This window comes from Erinaceus europaeus, chromosome 5 (assembly GCF_950295315.1).
Source record: "Erinaceus europaeus chromosome 5, mEriEur2.1, whole genome shotgun sequence".
In the NCBI taxonomy this organism is placed as follows: domain Eukaryota; kingdom Metazoa; phylum Chordata; class Mammalia; order Eulipotyphla; family Erinaceidae; genus Erinaceus; species Erinaceus europaeus.
This window is the reverse complement of record NC_080166.1, coordinates 116049698-116075987: the sequence shown is the minus strand read 5'-3', so window position 1 is coordinate 116075987 and position 26290 is coordinate 116049698. Positions and strand designations below refer to the sequence as shown.

The 26290-nt window shown below is 41.2% G+C and overlaps 1 long non-coding RNA gene across 3 annotated transcripts in view; it reads left to right on the top strand.

Annotated features, from left to right (window-relative positions):
- LOC132538642 (uncharacterized) overlaps positions 1-26255 on the top strand; it is a 29070-nt gene extending 2815 nt beyond the window's left edge. The window contains exon 3 of one of the 3 annotated variants that reach the window (XR_009550002.1): positions 24684-26255. This is a non-coding gene — a long non-coding RNA (uncharacterized LOC132538642). Of the gene's footprint in view, positions 1-8578; positions 9613-12241; positions 12459-24683 lie in introns of those variants that run through there. The other 2 variants (XR_009550001.1, XR_009550000.1) reach the window with 2 other exon arrangements.
- The last annotated feature ends 35 nt before the right edge of the window (positions 26256-26290 follow it).

Here is a 26290-nt window from a genome sequence, read left to right as displayed (position 1 = left end):
AGAAAACTCAACTGGAGCCGATCTAGGCTGCTGCGTGGGAGAGGGATCAGGAACTCGTGCCGCACTAACTTCCGCAGGAGATACACTCTGGAACTCTCGGAGCCGGAAAGCAATTTCCAAGTGTCTTTAATCAGAAGAGCAGCTGTTTTTATACTCCCCAAGTAGGGTGGAAACAGGATGTGATATAGAGAGGGTGGAGAGAAAAGTGACTGGTGAAAATCAGAGTGTGACAAGGAGGGGGCGGAACAGGCGAGAATCCTATCACTGAACCACCAATGCCCTGGAGGGAGTGCTTTATGTAAATGTAAAAGTGATTAATGTAAATAGACCTAAGCTTTGAATGGGATCAGTAAATCCCTATATAGGCATATGGTTAAGCAGAAGCCAGGGGGAGGTGGCATACTACCCAACATCTCCCCCTTTCTTTTTAACTATTTGCCATAGTATCAGGAGTGCGGGGCACTTTGTGAGGCAGGGAGACTGATAAGAGGCACACCTTTTTGGGGGTTCTACTGTCCCTCCTTGCTCAACCTCTCCGTGGAGAGAGAGACTAACAGGATTGACACACCCCTCAGGCTCAAGCCCTTCCAAGCTCAACCATATCCTCACAATTCCCCAACAAAACACAGCACGTCTGGTCTTCTGGTGGTGAAATTTTTCTTCATAGAGGGTCAGCTGTGGAACAAGCAAAACTAGGAGGCAAGGACCAGGTAGAGAAGAATTGACATGAAAATATAGGATGGTGTTGTACCAAAACACAGAGGAGGTGCATACACATTAGGTGAGGTTCCTTGAACATGAGGAATATTTTGAGAAAAGTGAGCAGTCAATAAACATGCAAAGATGAAGTCAGCAGTGGTAGGTCAGCAGAAAGAGAAGACTTGGATAGGCTGGTGAGGTTAGCTGGACTATATACTGCCATGGCGTCCTTTGTGGTGGTAAGGACTTGCCAACAGGGACTCTGGATTTTGTAAGAGCAATAATGTCATCCACCATAATAAAAGGAAAACAAACATGGACATCCAGTGTTGAAAAAGAGAAAAAGAATATGTCTCTGTGACTGGAAAAGTGGGTGGCTTTGTCAATGAAATACCATAAATGAACAATTCGAATTTTTGTAAATATTAAAAAGGTTTAGTATGTTACTTCATTGACACTTTAGCCAACTGAATACTGGGGGGTGCATCCCCCTTCTTTTTTTATTAATTAAGCTTAAGGGTTTTAGTTTTTCTTGTTGGAGCTGTAGCCCACATAAATTTGGAAAGAATACCAACTGAGAGAAAAAAATGTTTTTGTTTACTAAACATGGGCAGGTGAATTACATCAATCTGCCAGAGAGCATTGGCTTTTATCAATGGAGATTAATCTTAAAAGTCTGAATAGCAGGATCTTAATTAAACAATGCAGGAGCCAGTAAAGTGCTCTCACTATGGCAGGTCAAGCGTTACAATTTTAAGACGCTTGTAAAAAAAATGAGAAAAATTTTAGGATATGAGTGACTTTAGGAGTCATCACACACCCATAAATAAAAAATTAAAAATGTTTAGTTTTAAATCTTACCATATGAGCAGTCAGTTCTTCATGTGCAGATGTACCTATAATTATTTACTTAGGGAAAGAACTTGTACCAAGTTAATTGATGATCTAATGGTTAGAATTGGCTTGAGTTCTTTCATATGATTTTAGAAGCCTCTTTATTAGAATATATCAATATGTTATAGAAAGTCAATACCTAATGTGTAGACATGATAAAATGTTTACCATTTTTTAGCATTATTTTAAACTGATTAGACAGTTTAAGTACAATACTATAACTTTAGTTAACTAAGATCTTTACTCGTCACAAGGCTATCATGAGTAAGCATAGATATAAAACTTGTAATAGATTTTGCTCCTTAGAACTCTAATATGGCAACTTAAAAGGCTAAAATAAAACCTCATAGTTTAAATGTTCAAAATATTAATTTTGTTAAATCAGGATTTTCCAAAATAAATCTATCAGACCAGAAGCACAAAGTATTACCTTAATTTATCAAGAATAAACCTCTGGCAGTGTCTTAAAACAAACCAGATAAGTTTTTTTTTAATTTTTTAAATTTATTTTATTTATTTTTTCCCTTTTGTTGCCCTTGTTGTTTTATTGTTGTAGTTATTATTGTTATTGTTGTTGTTGGATAGGACAGAGAGAAATGGAGAGAGGGAGGGGAAGACAGAGAGGAGGAGAGAAAGATAGACACCTGCAGACCTGCTTCACCGCCTGTGAAGCGACTCCCCTGCAGGTGGGGAGCCAGGGTTCGAACCGGGATCCTTATGCCGGTCTTTGTGCTTTGCGCCACCTGCGTTTAGCCCGCTGTACTACAGCCCAACTCCCTAAACCAGATAATTTTTAAAAGCAGAAAGATATAAAGAGGAAAACCAGAGCAAAAGCCTCTGGCATGTAAATAATTAACATAACCATTGTGTTATCTTTTACTAACCCAAGCCAGTCTTAAACAATTTTAAGTAAAACGTTAAACTTTGTTTGTTAGGATCTTTGTTTATCACAAAGCTATCACACCCTTAGGGCAGCTATGAACAAGGGTGGGTACACAACTTAATTGGTCTTTCACTTTTATTTGGATAGGTAACTTAAAAAGCTAACATAAACCTTATAGCTGAAATGTGAAAATAAATTTTTACTGTTAATATTTATTATTTTTTTTAGATGACCATTTTACACTAAATAATTTTGTTGAATCACATCTGTTGAATAAAAATTTTTATCAGGCCAGGAATAGCACGTTTAACCCTTTTTTTCCTGGCAAGGCCACTGCTCTACACTGACTGGGTTATTAGAAAGTCAGTTCAAACATGGAATTAACAAATTAACAAACAGTGGCAGTTGGTATTGGGGTGCTGGTAATATTTACAATTCTCACAAGAGTGAGAGAGACTGTAGAGGCATTTTACCACGCCTAGAGATCTCAGAAAATCTTTTAACTAATGAATTGATGCTGATATTAGCTATCCGAAGGACGAAACTGTCTTGTATTTTACTCTGGTAAAGGTGTGCCAAGTCTATGAGTTGGGATCTTTAAAACCACATTTAGCTTAACTAAATCTTATTTAAAACTTAAAACAAACTTTAGTTACTTAGGGGTTAACACACATTAATGAAAACAAGGTTAGCAGACAGACTTAAAACAGACATTTTTGGTGAAAAGAAAAATTTTCCCTTTGAAAAGCGGCTTTCAGATTTCTAACTCACCGCCACCCAGGAGGGGCGTTTGTGGCTAAGAATGATTGACTGAAGTGTTTGCCAATCTGTGTGGAGCAGTAGCTCTGTGCCGTGATTGGCTGTGCGAGCGGAACAGGAGGGCTTAGTTTACCGCGGCGCAGAGAAAAATCTTTGAAATTCTTTTTCTAGGCTAAGGTACATTTTACAGTTTTAAAGAAAAAAATCATTAAATTTTTATCAAAAGTGTGTACTGGTTTTCTGATTAATAACTTTTAAGTTAAAGAGAACATCTTGTTTGATTGATTTCATTCTTTCTCTAAATAGCTTGCTAGCCAGATAAGATCTCACTCAGAACTGGTTTAAAGCTTTCTGAGAGCTCTGGGGGAAGCCAGAGGGAAAAAGCTGGATCTTTTTTGGCTGACTAGTTTTAAATAATGCCAAATCAAGAGCCCACAGTTCTTTAACTAATTGTAAATGTTCTCTTTTTTTTTTTTTTAATTTTCTAAGGGAAGCTGTTTTTTGTGCTAGTTGCGGGGGGGTCTTCAGGGTTTTCTATTTCTTTTCTTTTTTTTTTTTCCTCCAGGGTTATTGCTGGGCTCGGTGCCTGCACCATGAATCCACCGCTCCTGGAGGCCATTTTTTCCCCTTTTTGTTGCCCTAGTTGTTGCAGCCTCGTTGCGGTTATTATTGCCATTGTTGACGTTGCTTTGTTGTTGGATAGGACAGAGAGAAATGGAGAGAGGAGGGGAAGACAGAGAGAGAGGGGAGAGAAAGATAGACACCTGCAGACCTGCTTCACCGCCCGTGAAGCAACTCCCCTTCAGGTGGGGAGCCGGGGGCTCGAACCGGGATCCTTACGCTGGTCCCTGCACTTTGCGCCACGTGCGCTTAACCCACTGCGCCACCGCCTGACTCCCAGGGTTTTCTATTTCTATAGAAGCTTCATGTGCAGGGTCAGTTTGAGCCTGGCTCCGAGTAACAGGGAAAGCCAAAACTGGTTTTGATTTGGATGGTTTAGTTTTAGTTTTAGGGATTGGGCTTAGGTTTTTTGGGCTTGGGTTTTTAGGTGAGGCTAAAAATGTAAGTTTTTCTGTCACTGCAGCTATTTTTTTCATTAATTGAAGCTGCTCTTTCCGGTCAGCAAGGACCTTGCGGAGGGTGGAAATTCCTGTAAGGGCTCCTGAGTGTGCCCTCTTGACAGAAGGATTGTCAAGGAGAGAGTCAGGCTGGAGAGCAGGGGCATAAGTGTTGGGAGGGGGATTAAAGGGAGGAGGACACCAATCGGGATTGTGGTATTTGGCAGCCTCTTTTTCTAGCAAAGCCTCATCCTCCGCGGGAAGTGCTTCAGGAGAGGGAGGGTTTTGTAAAACTGGATAGAGGCGAGGGAGAGAATGCTGGGTTTCATCCTCCTGTGAATTAGCAATAGGAGGGTCAATGGAGGGAACTTTAGTAAGTGCGGTGGAACCTATAGGGAGGGGGACAGGGCTTTTACCTTCATCGGGTGCTGGGAGGCTTTTATTTTGTCTGGGTACTGGGGGATCAAGATCAATAATCACAGAAGGGCATGGGGATGGGGTCTTTGTCCTGGACTGTGGACGTGAAAGTTGCCAGAGGACCTTTTCACCCTCTGTAATAAGGTTTTTAATATCAGGGTGGTTATTATAAATTTTTAAGACATCATTAATTAAATTTCAGTAACAAAAGGCAGAAACAGGTACATGTTCAGGACCAAAAGACTGATAGTGATCATTAAGACAATCACCAATTCTCCTCCAACATTTCTCATCTATAGTGCCTTCCTGGGGGAACCAGGGCCAAATATTTCCAATATAATCTAAAAACTTCTTTAATTCTTTCTTTTTAACCATAGTTCCTCGTGTCTTGAGTGACTCCTTGAGTCCTTTAATGAATAAATCTTGTTTGCTAAATTCATGTCCCATGGTTTTGCTTACCTCAGCCGCTGTGACACTCTCCTCCAGATGCGACTCACGGTCGGGTATTTCTGTGGCGATCTCTGCAAGTCTTTGTGTTACTCCCTCAGCCGCGGTGACTCAATGAATTCGGGTAGGCCTACCCCCTCGATCAGCGGAGTTCCTAGGTCCAGAAGGCTTCTTCGCCCCACATTGGGCGCCAGAATGCCAGGTGACTTTGAATAAGTGAATCTGCAGCCATGTGGCCTGTGGTTAATGGAGGGAAGTACTGGGGTATCTGTGGGCCTGAGAGTCAAGAAGGAAAGAACCAAGTCTGAGTTTCCCCCCTTATGCTCACCTCGGTTGAGAGAGACTTACCAAGAGGTTATCTTCTCAGACCTCCATCCAAAGATGGGGGTGGTTCTCTCTAAGCTCTATCAGGCTTACACATGTTCCCAACACAGAAATTTCAAAATGAGCTTTGAGGAAAAAAAATAACTCACTTGGATAATGTGCTGTTTTGCCTTGTCACCCAGATTTCAACTCAGTCTCCATGGCACTGGATGAAGTTTCTGTGTAGTAGTGTCTCTCCACCTCTCTCTCTGTCTCTCTCTCTCTCTCTCCTTTGTCTTACTCTATCTGAAAAAAAAAAAAAGAAGAAGAAGAAAAAGAAAAAAGAAAAGTCAGCTTGGAGTGGTAAAGGCCTAGGAACTTTGGGAGGACTGTCCAAGTGGGGACAGATTGTGCTGAGAATTTACTTCCCTTTTGGGATTTCCCTGGCGGAGGGGTATGAGGAGCAGCACAAAATGAACTGCTTTCCCTTGAAAGCTCCTTCCCAGCTTTGGAGAAAGGGCACCTTGTGGTTTTTCCTAGAGCTGCTGAGAAATACTGAAACTTCAAAAATTTCTTTAAACATTAAGGGAAAACCACAAGGAACAGAGAAAATACAGTGATTAATTTCTTAATGGTGAGATTGATATAAATTTTAGAATATTTTTTCCAAAATTTCCCACTCTCAAATACCCTTGTCATTCTAGATCTGCACTGTTCTGTTTAGGAACAGTCTGAATTATGCCTAATGAAAATTGAAATTGAACTGCACGGAGAATTTTGAAGGTTCAGTTTGAGAAAAAATAAAAATTGCCATCAGTATTTTTACATTTTTTTAAATTTTCCAGCAATACTTTTAAAATCCAGTATGCATTAGAATGGTAATATATTGGGTATACTGGGTTAATATAGACTTTACATTAATTTTCACCTGTTGCTTTTTTGCTTTTGTCTGTGACTACTCTAAAAGTTTAAACTGCACATATAGTTGGCTTTATATTTCTGTAGGACAGTGTTTCAGGGGAGTATGTCCACTTCTGTTTCCTTCCATAAAGGGGAACTCCAGAAGGATAGAATAGGGAAACAGGAAAACACAGCTTTAAGGGCTGAGGTTGCAATATAGTGAGTCAGGGGTAACTGAAGTGGATAGAATCAACTTGTAGATTCTGGAGAATGACTGTGACTTGGAAGACAGTTCTGAGGTTCAGACCTTTGGAAAATCTTCACCCTGTAAAAAGGGGAAAAAAGGAAAAGAGCAGACAGCAGAGGATACCAGCATTTAAAGACTCTGCCTTGAAGTGAATCTATTAAAAGATAGAAGAGAATGATCAAAACACCAAGAAAGGGGTAGGCAGGCCCAAAAGGGGGGGGGGGCATATGGAGGAGGAAATGGCTGGCAGTACTAGGATAGGACTTTAGATGCTTTTTTTCTCTCTCCCATTTTTAACTAGTCAACAAGCTCTGTTTCCCCTGATTTACTCCTCAAAAATCACACTGTTTAAAGTTATGTCTGTGAATCTGTTTCCTCCCACTAAACTATAAGTGCAAGGGTAGGGACTTTGCCACCTGGCCACCCCAGTATCTGTCACAGTGCCTTCAGATGGTGCTCAATAGCTATAGTGAACTTGAATTATGTTCTCAGTAGAGGTATCTGAGTTTGGGATTTACTAGAGATTGAGACTGAAAAAAGTGGCTTGGGAAGTGGTGCAATGGACAAAGCATTGTACTCATATGCATGAGGTCTTGAGTCCAATTCCCATACCCCCATGTGCTCTTGTTATCCCTCTCTCATGTTAATAAAGAAATTAAATCTTTAAAAAAAAAAAAAGGTTGAGGGAGTCAGGCGGTAGTGCAGCAGGTTAAGCGCATGTGGCTCAAAGCGCAAGGACCAGCATAAGGATCCCGGTTTGAGCCCCGGCTCCCCACCTGCAGGGGAGTCACTTCACAGGCGGTGAAGCAGGTCTGCAGATGTCTATCTTTCTCTCCCCCTCTCTATCTTCCCCTCCTCTCTCCTTTTCTCTCTGTCATATCCAACAACGACAATGACAACGTCAGTAACAACAACAGTAACTACAACAGTAAAACAAGGACAACAAAGGGGAGTAAATAAATAAATATTTTTAAAAGGTTGAAAAAAGATGGTGACAGTGTCATCTAAGGAGTTATGAAAACAGTGACCATATCCACTGGACTGAGGGCCAGTTTTCTATTAGCTGCATTCAGACTCCTGTTGGAAGACTCACTCATCCTACTGCATGACAGCCTCTGGAGAGGTGTAGGGTACCCCGAGTCACAGCACCCCTGTGTTCACACTCCTTGGTGTCCTCAGTTCACCCAGCCAACTTTCCTGCTCTAAAGTTCTGATCCATTTCCCTGCTATGCAATGGCTAGCTCAACTTCACTTGGCTACACAAGAAGCAATGCAGAAGAAATAATGCTATGTTACTTTTAGCAGAAAAAAAAAAAATCAAATTAATGAGATGTAGAAAAACAAGGAGGACTAGTGGAATCCAGGATTTCACCCTCAAATGTATAACACTAAATAACTCAGGCAGGATTTGGAGTGTTTAGTTACAAATTAGTCCAAGGTCCTTCACCCTGGGGACTGACTCTTAAGATGGCAGAAAGTTTGAAACCGAGATGAAGCTTTCAAGAAGTTTAATCAAAGACCATTAAAGAGAGTAAATAGGCCAGGTGATGGCACAGCTGGTAAAGCACACAAGTTACAGAGGAAAAGCTTCATGAGGAATGAAGCAAGTGTCTCTCTCTCTCCGTCTCCCTCCCCCCCTTTATTTCTATCTGTCCTATCAGATAAAAAATTTGGAAAAAAAAATGGCCACAAAAAGCAGCAGATTTTTCACGCAGGCACCAAGCCCCAGCAATAACGCTGGTGACAATAAAAAGAAAGGAAGGAAGGAAAAGAAAGAAAAGAAACAAGTGTTTAGCTTCTTATACTCTAGGAAACCTCACAAAAATGTGAAAGTTGTTTGGTTTGGTTTGGTTTAGTTTTTAAGCACAAGCTATAAGGAAAGAAAGGGACTATCACAGTAATAAATTTAGAAACTAGAGCTCTAAGGTCAAGTACTAATTTAATTGGAAATTTTCTTTAAATCAATTGCAGAAAGCCATGAAGCAGCATATTCACCATGTATAACCCCTGTAACTCCAAGCACCAGAAGATTTCAGGTTGCAGGTATGACTTTAAGCAGAAAGGTGAGTTGAAGTTCTGCTTAAGAAACCAGTGACCACACAGCCCAGGAGCTGCTCACCCCCCGGAGAAGCCTGGAGAAGATAGGATAGAATTTTGGAGGAGTGCAAAGTTAGATAAGAGAGGTGGGCCTCCCTTGTTGAAAATATGAACATTATGTAAATGCCTTGGAATCGAATAGCAAGTAGTCAACCCTGAATTTAAATTTTTCTATATAAGTTATTTCAGCAGGGTCCGGTGGTGGCACACAAGGTTAAGCTCACACAGTATTAAGTGCAAGGACCAGCACAAGGATCCTGGTTTGATCCTCCAGTTCCCCACCTGCAGGGGAGTTGCTTCACAAGCAGTGAAGCGGATCTGAAGGTGTCTATGACTTTTCTTCTCTATCTTCCCCTCCTCTCTCAATTTCTCTCTGTCCTATAAAAAAAAAAAAAGCTTCAATAGCAGTAAATGGAGGCAATAAATAAATTAATTCATTAATTAATTCAGTACAGACCTTTTTTTTTTTTCTATTGTTGCCAGGGCTTCATCCCTCTGGATGTTTTTTTTTTTTTTCCTTTTTTTCAGATACAAAGGGACAGAGAGGCAGAAAGATGCCACAACACTAAGGCTTTTTCCAATACAGTAGGGGTCAGGCTCAAACCTGAGTCATATGCACGGCAAAACAGGCACACTATTCAGGTGAGCTATCTTACTAGCCCACAGTGTTTCAAGTTTAAGTACAACCAAACTAAAGCAGATTAAAAAAGGTTTGGGGGAGTAGGGCGGTAGTGCAGCGGGTTAAGCGCACGTGGCACAAAGTGCAAGGACCGGTGTAGGGATCCTGGTTCGAGCCCCCGGCTCCCCACCTGCAGGGGAGTCGCTTCACAGGCGGTGAAGCAGGTCTGCAGGTGTCTATCTTTCTCTCCCCCTCTCTGTCTCCCCTCCTCTCTCGATTTCTCTCTGTCCTATCCAATGACAGCAACAACAACAACAATTATAAACACAACGATGATAAAACAACAATGGCAACAAAAGGGGAAAAATGGTCTCCAGCAGCAGTGGATTCATGATGCAGGCACTGAGCCCTGGCAATAACCCTGGAGGCAAAATTTTTTTTTTATCTTTATTTATTGAATAGAGACAGCCAGAAATTGAGAGGGGAAAGGGATAAAGAAAGACACCTTTGCCCTGCTTGACCACCTGTGAAGCTTTCCCTCTGAAGGTGGGGACCTTGCACACTGTGATGTATGCATTTAACCAGGTGCACCAACACCCAGCCCCTAACAGATTTTTTAAAAATCTACCTATAGCACAGTCAGTACAAGTTTCACAAACCTTAGACAATAGCCTAGACATTAGATACATTTCAGAATTCAGGAAGTGTTTGTTCAAGATAATACAATCATATCCTTACATTCTACTGGAGTCTTTAGCAAATCCCACAAACACGCCAATAATTCTGCAGTCAGATGCATGAATGGTCACACTAAAGGGGATAAATAAGGAGTAAAGCTAATTACATCCCAATTACAGTAATTTATGCAAATGAGGTAACAAATTTATTGAGTCAATAGCTAAGTCAGTTTAGATAAGACTATCTCTATCTTGCCATGGACATTTCAAAGACATACTTTAAACACTAAGTGCCTATTATTATTATTTTTTTTTATATTTATTCCCTTTTGTTGCCCTTGTTGTTTTATTGTTGTAGTTATTATTGTTGTTGTCATCGATGGATAGGACAGAGAGAAATGGAGAGAGGAGGGGAAGACAGAGAGGGGGAGAGAAAGATAGACACCTGCAGACCTGCTTCACCGCCTGTGAAGTGACTCCTCTGCAGGTAGGGAGCCGGGGTTCGAACTGGGATCCTTATGCCGGTCCTTGTGCTTTGCGCCACCTGCGCTTAACCCGCTGCGCTACAGCCCGACTCCCGTGCCTATTATTTTTAAGGCTCTATGTCAGTTGCTTTGTGCAAGTTATTTCATGTCACCTTTATTTAATAGACCTCTGACAAGGTGATTTTTTCTTCTTTTAATTACCACCAAAGTTACCACTAGGACCCTATGCTAACACTATGAATTCACTGCTCCTGGTAGCCATTCCTCTCCCCCCCCCTTTCTTTTTATTTTATATCACGTAAAACAATTGAGAGGGGAGGGGTAGACAGATAGAAAGATAGATACCTAAAGACCTGCTTCACTGCTCATGAAACTTTCCCCCTGCAGGTGGGGAGCTGGGGCTCGAGCCCGGTCGGTCCTTGCACATGGTAATGAGTGCTTAATCAGGCATGCCACCAGCTGGCCCCTCAAGGTAATCTTCTTAAGCTATTTACAGGTGAAGAAATTGAGGCCCTAAAAGATCATTTACATCACACAGCCTGTCAACGGTAGCTTCTAGATTGGCACCCATCCTCTTTCTGACTTTCTGCCCAACCATCCTAAAGGAGGAACAGAATACTGAACACCCAGCAGAAAGAGGACTTTGAAACAGGGAGTGCCTTGTGGCGTCCAAAGCCAACTTCATTTTTCTAACTTCTCTCTTTCTAAGTTTCTCTTTAGACCTTGAGGCCCAACCAAATTCATAGTAAAAAGGGAGACCTATTCTCATAATTGTGGAAAGCCTGTATGTAGTTACAACACACATACAGTTTTCTTAAAATATTCCCAGGAGACTCTTTGGCACGAATTTGAAGCTGAACATAAAAAGATCAAAATTGTGAGGGTTGGCAAGATAGCTCACCTGCACTGTGCCCCTATTTTGTCACGCATCTGACACAGGTTGGAGCTCAACCCCTACCGTGGTGTCTTTCCCTCTCTCCCTTGCTCTCTCTCTCTCTCTCTCTTTCTGTCTGAATTCACTGTGCATTCAGCCAGCTCCAAGCAGTGAAGCCCCAGTGGTAACAAAACAAAGCAAAAACAAAACAAAAGAAAGTAAGCAAAGAGGTCTAAGAAACTTGGGGGTGGGAGGCAGGCGGTAGCACAGTGGGTTAAGCACACATGGGGCGAAGCACAAGGATGGGGAAAAAAAAACATCCCAAGTTCAATCCTAACACAAACCCCAGGAATGTCTTCATTGCTTTACTTTCTCTACATGCAGAATAATGTCTGTGTTAAAGCAACTCAGTATTTGTTGAACACGTAAATTGAATTTCTTTACTTCTTTGCCTAAAATTTCTGATAGCCTCTGATTTCTTCCCACACAATATTTACCCCACATTTTTCTAGGTGTATGTGTCTTTTTTGGGTAGGGTGGTGGCTCCAAATCTCTAAACTCTTTCCATATCTTCATCCCTTTCCCTGCTACTTTCAGCAGATCCAGGCTTGAGGCATAATTATTTTTACTAGGTACATACACAGTCCTCCTGGGAGACAGAAACAGGATATTCAGAAATGAATTCAAATGCAGAGAGACAACATATGTTAAATGCACAGTGAATTCAGTTCTTATCACATGCAGACAAACACTGAAATATACAAGCAGCTGTGTTTATTTCATAATTTAGGCATTTGGGGGCAAATGTGTTTATTTGAATGTCAACTTGATGTCAAGTTAAAATAAAACATGACTATCTGCATGTTTTCTCTTTTCTCCTAGAGAGTCTTTTAATATTTAAGTATGACCTATATCCCTGACTCCTCACCCTCATTACATCAATCTGGACATTGATGGAGGTTCCCTCATAAGCAGTGGGTTAACAGAATGCTCTAAAACATGTTCTAACATTAAAATTGAATAGTAAATTTGGTTGCACCAACCTAAGTCTTGTTTTATTTCACAAAAAGGTCTACATTTAGGGAGTGGGATGGTAGCACAGTAGGTTAAGCGCATGTGGTACAAAGAGCAAGGACCGGCATAATGATCCCGGTTCGAGCCCCTGGCTCCCCACCTGCAGGGGAGTCGCTTCACAAGCGGTGAAGCAGGTCTGCGGGTGTCTATCTTTCTCTCCCCCTCTCTGTCTTCTCCTCCTCTCTCCATTTCTCTCTGTCCTATCCAACAACAACATCAATAACAACAATAATAACTACAACAATAAAACAAGGACAACAAAAGGGAATAAATATTTTTTTTAAAGTAAAAAAAAAAAAAGGTCTACATTTCAAGCAAATGAAAACACCCATGCAAAAGCACACAGGTTGCTATAGTAACAGACTAGCTTTCTTGTATTTGCTCTTCAATCACAGTGCATTTGAGCTATTAGAAAGAACCAAATAGGAGCTCCAGTGGTGCAATCTGTTAGCACGCGGTACGAAAAAAAAAAAGGTCTACATTTCAAGCAAATGAAAACACCCATGCAAAAGCACACAGGTTGCTATAGTAACAGACTAGCTTTCTTGTATTTGCTCTTCAATCACAGTGCATTTGAGCTATTAGAAAGAACCAAATAGGAGCTCCAGTGGTGCAATCTGTTAGCACGTGGTACTTATACAGAAAGAACCAAATAACGTCGACCTCCACTTCCTTCTGGTCATATTAAAATCTCTGGAGTAAGTCACACTTATAGTTCAAGGACCTCTTCCATGCTAAGCAGTCTACTCTCCTTTCTCTAAATTATCCTTAAAATATATATCAGGAGCCAGGAGGTGGCACGCCCTGCTGAACACATATGTCACCATATACAAGGACCCGGGTTTGAGCCTACGCTCAAAGGAGTGAGCGGTGAAGCAGGTCTGCAGTTCTCTGTCTTTCTTTCTCCCTCTCTACTTCTCTTCCTCTCTCATTTCCTCTCTGTCCTATCAGAAAAAGTAAAAAGTTAAAAATGGCCACCAGGAGAGGTGGATTTGTAGTTTCATAGTGCCAGCCACTCTGAGCCCCAGTGATAGCCCTGGAGGCAAAATAAATTATATATATACATATATATATATATGATTATTATTAAGCATTAGGGTTTAGACCATATTTTTTCCAGTCAGAATTTTTTTCTTTATTCCTTTTCTTTTAAAAATTTTTTTTTATTTATAAAAAGGAAACATTGACTAAACCATAGGATAAGAGGGGTACAACTCCACACAGTTCCTACCACCAGAACTCTGTATCCCGTCCCCTCCCCTGATAGCTTTCCTATTCTTTAACCCTCTGGGAGTATGGAACCAGGGTCATTGTGGGGTGCAGAAGGTGGGAGGTCTGGCTTCTGTAATTGCTTCCCCACTGAACATGGGCGTTGACAGGTCGATCCATACTCCCAGCCTTTTAGACCATAATTTAACTCATGTAGAAATATTCCCAAAATTACAAAAGAAATATGTAATCACAAATATCAATTTAAAAGGTGTGTGTGTGTGTGTGTGTGTGTGTGTGTGTGTGTGTGTGTGTGTATGTTTTGGTAGCAATGGAGAGGGATAAAGAGAAATGAGAAGTTTAGAAATTTTTATTTGGTTTTACTATCTAGACATACAGAGTATCTACTTTCCCCCACAGTTATGCCTTATATAAGCAGTTAAGAAATACCCGGGTCTGAAACCCTGCTCCACAAGTGGTGAAGCAGGTCTGCAGGTGTCATATCTTTGTCCCTCTCTACCTTTCTCTCCCCTCTCAATTTCTCCTTGTGCCATCAAAATAAAGGAGAAAAAAAGGGTGGGGGGAATGCCAGGAGCAGTAGATTGATATTGCCAGCACTGAGGCCCAGCAATAACCGTGGTGGCAAAAATACACGGTTCTACACTGGATAATTTTATAATGCTTTACCTTTTATAATGCTAAACCTTGATTTTACTATTAATCTCAACATGTACTCCCAGGCATTGCCTTTGGTACATCTGAAATACCCAGCAGCTAATGGGTGTGGAATGTCAGCCACCCCTTCCCCATTACACTTACTATATGGAGGACTGATTTTTTTCCTAAGCTCCTATGACCTTCGTAATCTTCCCTGACAGCCCTCCTCCAGCTTCATGGCAATTTAGCAGCCTATCCAAAAAGTCATGTTTTCCACTGTGGGATAATAGGTCACACCAGCAACAAGGCGCTTTCAAGTCAAGTAAATATGGATCCAATTTGTGCTGTTCCTGTCATAACAGGATAAGACTGAGGACCAGACAGGAGAGGCGACGTGATGAACAAGGGACTCCCTAAGATGGGCGGCTCCATCACCCACAGCAGGGCCTCATGCCAGCTGCACTACAACAAGGTTACAGAGTGAAATGCAACTTTCTCTTTGGGACCAATGGAAAGAGATCAGGGCTGCATATATTATCCACCTATATATGTACAGTCTCTTCTAATTTATGAGTTGTTGGAAAAGTCATGATCTATTTCTTAGTGTTTTTCTATGCAAAAATGTATCATGACTTCTGACAACCCAATAAGAAATGAGTATAAGAAATGTAAGTATAAGAATAAGTATAAGAAATGTAGCCCTTCACTGTTAAATTTAGTGAATATATTTTCCCCATTTTTTTTAAGAAACCATTTAGAGGGGTCAGGTGATTGATTGCTTACCTGGTGGGAGATGCCTGTTACCATGCAGCACGCCCTAGGTTTGAGCCCTGGCACAACATGGGAGCATCACAACACTGAGAGAAGTTTCAAGTAGTGCTGTTACAGCTCTCCCTTTCCCTCTCTCACTGTGTCAGTGTGTGTGTGTGTGTGCGTGCGTGTGCGTGTGCGTGTGTGTGTGTGTGTGTGTGTGTATCTGAAGTGGAAAAGAATGAAAAAAAATGTTGACCATACATGGTGGAATCATACATATGCAAGACCTCAATACTGTACACATACAAACATACACAAAAGCTGAAGGAGTAAAGGAAAGTAGACCAGTTAGAGAAGGTCTTTGAAAGTCATAAAAATATACCTCTGTTGATGTTTTCCACTGAAAATAAATCACCAGCGTCTTTAGTTGATGGGAATCACACAGACATCAGTGAACAAATATGCAGTGAAAAAGAAAATAAATTCATCTCTAATTTCAACCAGATTTTTACCTTAATTGTAAAGCTATATAAACATAGTTTCTAGACCACTGTAATGATAATACCCTGGTTTTGGATGATATTTCAAAGGTGACCATTGAAGAAGGCATTCTGCATTAGAAACATGAAATAGACATTAGGTGTGTGGGTGATAGCATAATGGTTATGCAGAAAGACTCTTGATTGTCCCAGCTTTAATCCCCAGCACCACCATAAACCAAAGCTGAGCAATGCTCTGGTAAAAAAAAAAAAAAAAAAAAAAAAAAGGAGGAGGAGAAGGAAAAGAAAAGCATGAGGTAGAAGGATATTAGTAAACATTAGACTCTGAAAATATTTATTTTTATTTATTTTTGCCTCCCGGGTTATCACTGGGGCTCGGTGCCAGCACTATGAATCCACTGCTCTTGGCGGCCATGTTTCCCCATTTTATTGTATAGGACAGAGAGAAATTGGGAGAAGAGGGGGAGATAGAGAAGGCGAGAGACCCACCTGCAAGGGGAAAGCTTTGTGAGTGGTGAAGCAGTACTGCAGGTGTCTCTTTCTCTTCCCCCACCCCTCTCTCTCTTCTTTTTTACCAGAGCACTGTTCAGCTCTGGCTTATGGTGGTGCAGGGGACTGATCCTGGGACTTTGGAGCCTCAGACATGAAAGTCTCTTTGCATAACCATTATGCTATCTAGCCTCCGCCCTCTTTCTCTTTTCCTCTTGATCTTCCTCTTCCTTCTTGAATTCTGGATGTCTCGCCAATAAATAAAAATAATTAAAAGAGAGAGAGAAACATAGACACCTGCAGACCTGCTTCGCAGCTTGTGAAGCATCCCCACCCCTGCAGGTGGGGAGCTGAGTGCTCAAACCTGAATCCTTGTGCTTAGTACTATGTGCACTTAGCCGGGTGCACCACCGCACAACCCCAACTTAATGAAAACATTTATACATATGTATAACAATGTTTTATAAGCCTCAGAATACAAATATATTTATGCATATGTTATATATTGTATATGTGTGTAATAAGTTCAAGTTGTATTGTCACAGGGCAGAAATTTTAGGTAGCACATTCTCTCCTGTAGAAACACTGCTTACAATTCACTTCCACACTGAAACCAGCCCAAATAAAACCATAACCCCATAATCTCTTCAATAGTTCTTTTAGCATTGTTGATCTCACTCATAAAAGATTTATAAGCTTGTCACTTGTATTTTCTATGCATAGTAATTTTGTCTTGTGTTAGTCTTGTCTCCCCATTTGAAAGGTAAGCTGTTTTATGAATGAGGCTGTTTCCTCTAAAAGGCTTTCCAAAGCTTAATTAATGGATGCTTGATAATTATTTTTTATTATGATGATGCTGTGCATTCAAGGGAAGAAGAGGTTTAGCACCTCTGTGCTTGCTGGTGCTAATCTAAAGCAGCAAGTTGTTAATATTTTGGGGTCATGGACCCACTTAAACAAATGATAAAAATCTATGAATTTTCCCCCAGATATGGTACAAAAATGCACACAATTTTGCAGACAAGTTCAGAATGTAAACTTAGATGGAAATCTTTGTCCTAAATTTACTTCAATTATCTTTTGAAATCACCGAAAACAAAGCCTTTTTTCCCCCCTTCAACTGGCATGTTTCTTTGGTGCATTGAGGAGGATAGAGAAACTGCAACAAACTACCAATGTGTGATTATTTACAATGTTTACCCAAATTTTAAATAGGGTGCTGGCAATCCAGTAGTAAGTAGGTAATTGTGAATTGCTAGTCTGTGAGTCAGCCGAGTTTGGGTTTGAGCTATGGGGAGCAGGTTTGTCCAGAAGTGCAGGGGGAATGTTAAAAATCCAGGCAGATGCAGGAGAATCAGGGGATGGAACTTTAACTTCTCAGCTGTTATAGCTTCTGTCCCACATTATAACATGCAGCTGAATTATAATAATAGCAAGTGGGGGGGTGGCTGGGTGGTAGCACACCTGGTTAAGTGCATATGCTGCCATTTGCAAGGACTTTGGTTCAAGGCCCTGGTCCCTACCTGCAGGAGGGGAAGCTTCACAAGTGGTGAAGCAGCACTGCAGGTATCACTCTGTCTCTTTCCTTCTCTATCCTTATTCCCTCTTGGTTTCTGTCTTACCAAATTAAATAAAATTTTAAAATCCTTTTTAGGGGTTAGGTGGTGGCACACCGGGTTGAGCGTACACATTATAGTGTTCAAGGACCCAGGTTCAAGCCCCTGGTCCCCACCTGCAGGGGGAAAGCTTCACGAGTGGTGAAGTGGGGCTGCAGGTGTCTCTCGGTCACTCTCCCTCTCTACCTTCCTCTCCCCTCTAGATTTCTGTCACCAATAATAACTAAGTAAATAAAAATTTTAAAAAGAGAGAAAGATAAACATGTGCAGACCTGCTTCACTGCCTGTGAGGCAATTCCCCTGCAGGTGGGGAGCCGGGGGCTGGAACCAGGTCTTTGCCGAGGGTCCTTGCGCTTTGTACTGTATGCCCTTAATCCGATGTGCTACGGCCTGGCCCTCAAACCCGGACTTTGCTGTTCAGTAAAGTATGAGTTCTACCAGATAAGCTATCTCCTGGTCCCTCTCTTTACTTTTTACAGAATTATCTTAAATATGTTTGATTTTTACAAGTTAATTGAACATTATTTAGAATTTTTTTTTTTTTTTGCCTCCAGGATTATTGCTGGGGCTGGGTGCCTGCACAGTTAATCCACTGCTCCTGGAGGCCATTTTTTCCCCATTTTTGTTGCCCTTGTTGTTGTTGTTATTGTTATTGCTATTGCTGTTGTGGTTGGATAAGAAAAATCAAAAGAAAGGGGGGGAGAGAAAGACACTTGCAGGTCTGCTTCACCACCTGTGAAGCAACCCCCCCCCCCTGCAGGTGGGGAGTCGGGGCCTCAAACCAAGATCCCTAAGCCAGTCCTGTGCTTCACGCCACATGCACTTAACTCACTGCACTACCAGCCTGGACCCTATTTAGAATATTTTAAAAAGCACATTACAGTTATCCATAGATGGAGTTGCCTTTTCCAAAGACAGTAATCTTAAGAACTCAAAGGACTGGGTGAGAGGACATAGCTCACTGGTTATGCAAAGAGGCTTTCATGTAAAAGATACCAAAGGTCCAGGTTCAATCCCTAGCACCACCATAAATCTGAGCTAAGCAGTGCTCTGGGAAAAAAAAAAAAAAAAAAAAAACTATAATAGTCCCAAAGGACTATGTAGTCCTGTAGTTTTAGGTAAAAAAAATAGTTCAGTTTGAAGTCAGAAATAACTTTGTTTGAGGTCAAGAAGTGTGTAGTCCCTATTCTTGTTCTTTTCCCTCCAGATTGCTAATGGTGATTATGAGTATTTTCTGTTTCAGATAAACTTTCGTAGTTTTTCTTCTATGTCCTTAAAGAAACTTAATGGAGGGAGCTGGGTGGTGGTGGTGCACCTGGTTGAGAGCACATGTTACAGTGCACAAGGACCTGGGTTTGAGCCCGGTCCCCATCTGCAGGGGCAAACTTTGCCAGTGGTGAAGCAGCACTGCAGGCGTCTTTCTGTTTCTTTCCCTCTCTGCCACTCCCTTTCCTCTCAATTTCTAGCTGTCTAGCCAATAAATAAATAAATAAATATTAAAAAATAAAAGGAAATTTGATAGAACCTTGATAGGAATTGTATTAAATCTCCACAAAGCACTGGGTGAAATATTTATTTTAGCAATGTTAAGCCTTCTGATCCATGAACACAGAATGTCTTTCTGTTGCTTTGTATTTTTTTTTATTTCCTTAAATAGTGGCTCAACTTTCAGTGTACAGTTTTTCACCTTCATTGTTAAGTTTGTTCCTAGATACCTATGTTTTAAATTGCATTTATTTATTTTTTTTTAATAAAAGAGCTATGAAGAGAAAGAGAGAGGGATCAGAGAACTGCTCAGCTTTAGCTTATGAGCTAGGAATTGAATCTGGAAGCTCAGAGCCTTAGACATGAAGTCTTTTGCATAACCATTAAACTGTCTCTGAAACCCCAATACCTGATTGTTTTTTGCTGCTATTATAAGTGGAATTGATTTCTAGATTTATTCTTTAGACTTAGTGTTTGCATAGCAGAGAGAAAGAACACTGGTTTTTGTATATTAATTTTTTATTTAATTTTGTATCTTTATTTGTAGGACAGAGACAGCCAGAAACTGAGAGGGAAGAGGGGGAGCTGAGTGGCAGCGCAGCGGGTTAAGCGCACATGATGCGAAGTGCAAGGACTGGTGTAAGGATCCCAGTTCGATCCCCCGGCTCCCCACCTGCAGGGGAGTCGCTTCACAGGCGGTGAAGCAGGTCTGCAGGTGTCCATCTTTCTCTCCCCCTCTCTGTCTTCCCCTCCTCTCTCCATTTCTCTCTGTCCTATCCAACAACAACAGCTATGACAATAATAACAACTACAACAAGCGCAACGACAAGGGCAACAAAATGGGAAAAATGGCCTCCAGGAGCAGTGGATTCATAGTGCTGGCACTGAGCCCCAGCGATAACCCTGGAGAAAAAAGCAGTGTGCTCTGGTAAAATAAGTAAATGAACATGGTGATATTGGGCAGCCCTATCTTGTACCTGGTCTAAGAAGGAAGGTTTTCAATCTCTCACCATTGAGTATTCCAAGTCAACCAGTCAAACTCCTCTCTATTCATTTCAGCATCCTTCTCAGTATTTAAAATTAAATTCAACTCATTCCAGATGTTGTGGTTTTCCTTAATCTTCATTTGCCCCTACAGTATTTACTGTTCTCTTGTATATGAATCATATTTCAGATGAGAGAGAGGAAAAGACCATCTGTCACAAGGAAAGTGTAGGAAAAAAAAAAGAAATAAAGTGTTTTTCTTGCACTTAGTACTCTGTGCACTTAACTGGGTATACCACTGCATGGCCCTGAAGGTGTTTTTCAAAAGAAAGTCTGTAACATAATAATTGTTTGCCTAGATCACTCTTCATTCTCCCCAATATTAGTTAAATGGAGAATCCACGTATTCTATGTGTTCTAAGACTATTAGGGCTGACAAAATAGCTCACTTGGCAAGTGTGCTGCTTTGCCATGTGCACAGCCCTGATTCAAGTCTGCTCTCCTCTACATTGAAGATATGCACTTTCTTTATTTTTATTTTTGTAGTTTTCATTGGGAGTGAGGATTGCAATACATTTGTTGACACATGGATTCAATCTTTCATCACTCTGTGAGAGGCGTCTATAAAACACTCTTACCCTTAGTTTACATCCCTTTCCATCATCAAGCACCAGAACCCCAAAACCCTTCCAGCCCATCCCTTCCCCTCCCACCTCAGTCTTTTACTTTGGTGCAATACACTAAACCCAATCCAGGTGTCACTCTGTGTTTTCCCTTTCTGTCCTTGTTTCTTAAATTCCACCTACGGATGAGATAAATCTGGTATTTATCCTTCTCATTTTGGCTTACCTCATTTAACACGATTCCTTAAAGCTCCGTCTAAGATGAGGCCAAGGAGACTACTTTACCATTTTTAACAACTGAATAGTCTTCCTTTGTGTGTATATACCACAACTTTTTTTAAATTTATTTTTTATTTAAGAAAGGATAAATTAACAAGACCATAGGGTAAGAGGGGTACAATTCCACACAATTCCCACCACCCAATCTCCATATCCCATCCCCTCCCCTGATAGCTTTCCCATTCTCTGTCCCTCTGGGAGCGTGGACCCAGGGTTGTTGTGGGTTGCAGAAGGTGGAAGGTCTGACTTCTGTAATTGCTTCCCCGCTGAACATGGACGTTGACTGGTCGGTCCATACTCTCAGTCTGCCTCTCTCTTTCCCTAGTAGGGTGGGTCTCTGGGGAAGCGGAGCTCCAGGGCACATTGGTGGGGTCTTCAGTCCAGGGAAGCCTGGCCAGCATCCTGATGGCATCTGGAAGCTGGTGGCTGAAAAGAGAGTTAACATACAAAGCCAAACAAATTGTTGAGCAAATACCATAACTTTAAAAAAAAATTTATTTATTAATGAGAGAGATAGGAGGAGAGAGAAAAAGAGCCAGACATCACTCTGGTACATGTGCTTCTGGGGATTGAACTCAGGACCTCATGCTTGAGAGTCTAGTTCCTTAGCCACTGCTCCACCTCCCGGACCACTACCACAACTTTCTTTTTTTTTTTAAATTTATTTCTTTATTGGGGAATTAATGTTTTACATTCAACAGTAAATACAATAGTTTGTACATGCATAACATTCCCCAGTTTCCCATTTAACAATACAACCCCCACTATGTCATTTATCATCTTTCATGGACCTGTATTCTCCCCACCCACCCACCCACCCCAGAGTCTTTTACTTGGGTGCAATACACCAATTCCATTTCAGGTTCTACTTGTGTTTTCTTTTCTGATCTTGTTTTTCAACTTCTGCCTGAGAGTGAGATCATCCCATATTCATCCTTCTGTTTCTGACTTATTTCACTCAACATGATTTTTTCAAGGTCCATCCAAGATCGGCTGAAAACGGTGAAGTCACCATTTTTTACAGCTGAGTAGTATTCCATTGTGTATATAAAACATAGCTTGCTCAGCCACTTATCTGTACCACAACTTTCTTAACCACTCATCTCTCAAAGGTGATTTCTTTCCTTCTCTCTCTCTCTTTTTATATGGATTCAGAAGTTTAATTTTTTAATTTTATTAGTGATTTGATATTGATTTACAAAATTACATGTCAGCGGGGGTATAAATCCACTCCATTCCCACCACCAGGGTTCTGAATCTTCATTCTCCCCACTGCAAGCCACCAATTCCCCTAAGGTTGTAGACATGGGCCAGCCATCATCTCTACAACTATCTGTCTACATTTATACATAATTGCCCCCTTCTCTCCTCTCTCAATTTCTCTCTGCCCTATGCAACAACAATAGCAATAACAAGGGCAACAAAAATGAAAAAAGACCTCCAGGAGCAGTGGATTCATAGTGCAGGCACTGAGCTCCAGTGATAACTCTGGAGGCAAAAAAGAAAAAAAAAATCACTGGCCTTTTTTGACTTTCAACAAATAAACACATTTACCCACTAGAACTCCTGCAGATCCAGAAAGCTTTCCTAGTTGAAAGGCAGACCCCTAGATAATCATAGCTCAAGGGAAATAGCCAGTGATTGCTGAATCTTGTTACCCCCACTTTATAAGATCCAAAGTGGGTTAGGCTGTCCCCAGATCTGCAGCTGTGCACCAAGTCTTTCCTGTTAGAAACTAAAGACCAGAAGTGGCTCTTAAAGAGTACAGAGTATCAGACAGTTTATGTACAAGTTTCCAAAGTTGTTTAGTTTAGGGGCGGGTGGTGGTGCACCTGGTTGAGCACATGTTGGGCGGGTGGTGGTGCACCTGGTTGAGCACATGTTACAAATGCACAAGGACCCAGGATTGAGCGTCTCCACTTGCAGGGGGAAAGCTTTGTGAGTGGTGAGGCAGGGCTGCAGGTGTCTCTCTGTCTCTATCCCTCTCTAGCACCCCTTTCCCTCTTGATTTCTGACTGCCTCTATCCAATAAATAAATAAAGATAATAAAAAAATAAAATAAGGGGCCAGGCAGTGGTGAACCTGGTTAAGCGCACTCATCACAGTGAACAAGATGCAGGTTTAAGCCCTGGTACCCACCTGCAAGGCTGGGCTACAGGTATCTCTCTGTCTCTTTCTTTCTCTCTCTCCCTGCCCCTCTCCATTTTTCTATCTCTATCCAATAGTAAATAAATAAGAATTTAAAAAGAAAATAAAAGATAATAAAAAATTTTTAAAGTTGGGGGTTGGGCGGCAGCACAGCAGGTTAAGCGCACATGGCACGAAGTGCAAGGACCAGCGTAAGGATCCCAGTGCAAGCCCTGGCTCCCCACCTGCAGGGGCGTCGTTTCACAAGCAGTGAAGCAGGTCTGCAGGTGTCTGTCTTTCTCTCCCCTCTCTGTCTTCCCCTCCTCTCTTCATTTCTCTCTGTCCTATCCAACAACAACAACAGCAATAACAACAACAATAACAGTAACAAACCACAAGGGCAACAAAAGGGAAAAAATAGCCTCCAGGAGCAGTGGATTCATAGTGCAGGCACCGAGCCCCAGCAATAAGCCTGGAGGCAAAATAAATAAATAATAAATAAAAAATTTTAAGTCATTTACTTTATTATCTACTCTAATCTGAAATTTGAAAGTCAAAACAGTCTCTTACTTATAGAAGATATCTTCCAAAAATTAGGTATATGTTGCAGCACAAGAGAAAAAGTAAGGATTTTGTAAGAACACATGTAGTGTCTTAATCCATTAACTAACAAGAGAATAATACTGTCTATCAACATTCAGAGAGGGATCTTTGATGATATCAAGGTACAAACAGGATGGATGGTAAAGGCTATACATTTCTTTTTCTCATTAATTACTTTTGAAATTCTTTTTCTTCTACCAAAATTATTTCTAGTCTGTGACTTTCTGTTAACAGGTGACATTGTCCTCCTCCTGTTATACTGGTCTGACTCTGTCCTAGTAAGTTAAAGTTTGTTGCCAGATTAAAAGTCCTTTTTTGCCTCTGTTTCTTCTTAGTTGAGGAATCAGTTCCCACCACACTGAAGGAAGCTTCATTGCAGTGGTCTCTTTCATATTCTGTCTCTCTCTCTCTCTCTCTTTCTCTCTCTCCTTCTCTGTATCTGGGCGGGGGGGAATCCAGTTTAAGTAGGTAGCTTCTGAAAGATACTGCTTCTGTTTGTATGAATGAATCCATATTCTTACTTAGCCATTTTTTCCATTTTATTGGATAGGACAGAAAAATTAAGAGAGATGGTCTGGAAAGTGGTGCAGTGGATAAAGCATTAGACTCAAACATGAGGTCCCAAGTTCAATCCCTGCCAGCACATGTGCTAGAATTATGTCTGGTTCTTACTCTTCTATCTTTCTCATGAATAAATAGATAAAATATTCTAAGAGAGAGAGAGAGATGAGGGGAAGGCAGCAAGGGGAAGAGAAAGATAGATACCTGTAGACCTGCTTCATCACTTGTGAAGTGTCTTCTCTGCTGGTGGAAAGCTAGAGGCTAGAACCCATATCCTTATGAAGGTCTGTGTGCTTAGTATTATGTGTGTTAACTGGGTGCACTACCACCCGGACCCTGATAAATCTTCATTTTCTTTCAACAGTTTCTGTTCTATCTGTGTTTCTGAACTACTTCCTGGTCCAGATGCTCCTCTACAAGTGGAGATCAATTAAATCAATTGCCCCTGCTGTCAGGACAGGCCAGTTTAGGGTATCGGTTTTTCTTTGGCCTCTGGCTGCTTAGAAACTTATTAAGTCCCTCAGGCTAACAATCAAAATAGGATAGTTTGTCCAAACCCAGTTACAATTCTTCGTCAATAAATGTTTTGAGAAAAAAGCCCAATCGTTGTTTTTAGTTATTCCTCTTTTAAAGCTTTATGAGAAGTTCCATATCCACATTGACAGTACAGAGTTGTTTTCATTCAAGAGATTTTTACTTCTGGTCTCTCCAGGAATGAGCATGATGCCTCAGCAAGCCAGCCCTGGGTATCTGATATGCTGTGCCAATGTCCAATAAACCTTTCTTCTCTCTTTTTTAATAGTTTTATTTCTATTTTGGATAGAGACAGAGATAAATTGAGAGGGGAAGGGGAAATTGGGAAGGAACGAGAAAGAGAGACACCTGCATCACTGCTAAACTGCTGTGAAACTTCCCCTCTGAAGGTGGGAACTGGGGGCTTGAACCCAGGTGCTTGCACACTGTAATGTATGTCAACCTGGCTTATGAAATTCTGTGGATCAAACTCTGTACCTCATGCTTGCAAGTCTGGTACTCTGCCCACTGTTCAGACATCCTGGACTATATCCATGCCCCCCCCCTTTTTTTTCCTTTTTGAGTTTTTTTTTACATCGCTTTATTGGGGAAAATGTTGATTTATAAGATGGTTGTTGTCACAGGTGTACAATTTCACATGTCCCCATAATAGGTATCAGCACACCAACCATACTCTTCCCTCTAACTTGCCATCTTGCTCTACCAGACGGCACGTGTCCTCACTTCCCTCCCTCCCTAGTTGCAGGGGGAAAGCTTTGCGAGTGGTAAAACAGTATTGCGGGAGTCTCTATTCCTATCCCTCTCTACCAACACTTCCCCCTCTATTTCTGTCTCTATCCAATAAATAAGTAAAGATAATAATAAAATGTTAGTAGCCTCTCTCCCTTTAAAGTCCTTGGATCTGTTGTAATTGATCATAACTAATTTAAATATTTTCTTTATATTTCCCCTTTCTTTGTTCCTCAAGTCCTACCTCTTGAGTAAACATCTGGTTTTTCTTTTTTTCTTTTTCTTTTCTTTTTTTTTTTTTTTTTGCCTCCAGGGTTATCACTGGAGCTCACTGCCTGCACTATGAATCCATTGCTCCTGGAGGCCCTTTTTTTCCCCACTATTGTTGCCCTCGTTCTTGTCATTATTGTTATTGCTGTTATTGTTGTTGGACAGGACAGAGAAATCGAGAGCAGAGGGGAAGACAGAAAAGGGAAGAGAAAGATAGACACCTGCAGACCTGCTTCACCCCCTGTGAAGCAACCAGGGGTATTGCTGGGGCTCAGTGCCTGCACTACGAATCCACTGCTCCTGGAGGCTATTTTTTCCCTTTTGATGCCCTTGTTGCTTATTGTTGTTGTTATTGTTGTCATTGTTATTGGATAGGACAGAGAGAAATGGAGAGAGGAGGGGAAGACAAAGAGGAAGAGAGAAAGATGGACACCTGCA